This window comes from Mytilus galloprovincialis, chromosome 11 (assembly GCF_965363235.1).
Source record: "Mytilus galloprovincialis chromosome 11, xbMytGall1.hap1.1, whole genome shotgun sequence".
NCBI lineage: Eukaryota > Metazoa > Mollusca > Bivalvia > Mytilida > Mytilidae > Mytilus > Mytilus galloprovincialis.
Window position 1 is genome coordinate 84,591,409 of NC_134848.1, and position 986 is coordinate 84,592,394.

The window sequence follows — 986 nt, forward strand, 5'->3', positions numbered from 1 at the left end:
ATTGTCAACATACGAATACCACAAAATAAGATAAACGTATAGAAAACCATAACGAAATAAAAATAAATTGAAACCAAAATTTAGAAACCGGCTTTGGGACTTGACTGGACAGTTTGAGCTTTAATTTCTCAATAATAACCTTCAGCTAACTTGAATTATGTAGCATCAGTAAGTATATTTCAGAGCTGTACTGAGTGATATATTTTAATAGGGTGTCGACAGAGGACTGAGAGATTAGACCTAGGTAAAGAGAGAACACGACATAATATGCTTATAGAGGACTGAGACGTTAGACCTAGGTGAAGGGAGAACATGACATAATATGCCTATAGAGGAATGAGAGGTTATACCTAGGTGAAGGGAGAACACGACATAATATGCCGACAGACGACTGAGAGGTAAGACCAAGGTGAAAGGAGAACACGACATAATATGTCTATAGAGGAATGAGAGGTTAGACCTAGGTGAAGGGAGAACACGATATAATATGCCTATAGAGGACTGAGACGTTAGACCTAGGTGAAGGGAGAACATGACATAATATGCCTATAGAGGAATGAGAGGTTATACCTAGGTGAAGGGAGAACACGACATAATATGCCGACAGACGACTGAGAGGTAAGACCAAGGTGAAAGGAGAACACGACATAATATGTCTATAGAGGAATGAGAGGTTAGACCTAGGTGAAGGGAGAACACGACATAATATGTCTATAAAGGAATGAGAGGTTAGACTTAAGTGAAGGGTGAACACGACATAACATGCCGACAGAGGACTGAGAGGTAAGACCTGGGTGAAAGGGGAACACGACATAATATTCCTAAAGAGGAATGAGATGTAAGAATTAAGTGAAGGGTGAACACGACATAATATGCCGACAGAGGACTGAGAGGTAAGAATTAAGTGAAGGGTGAAACCGACATAACATTCCGACAGAGAACTGAGAGGTAAGACCTAGGTGAAAGGAGAGAACACGACATAATAT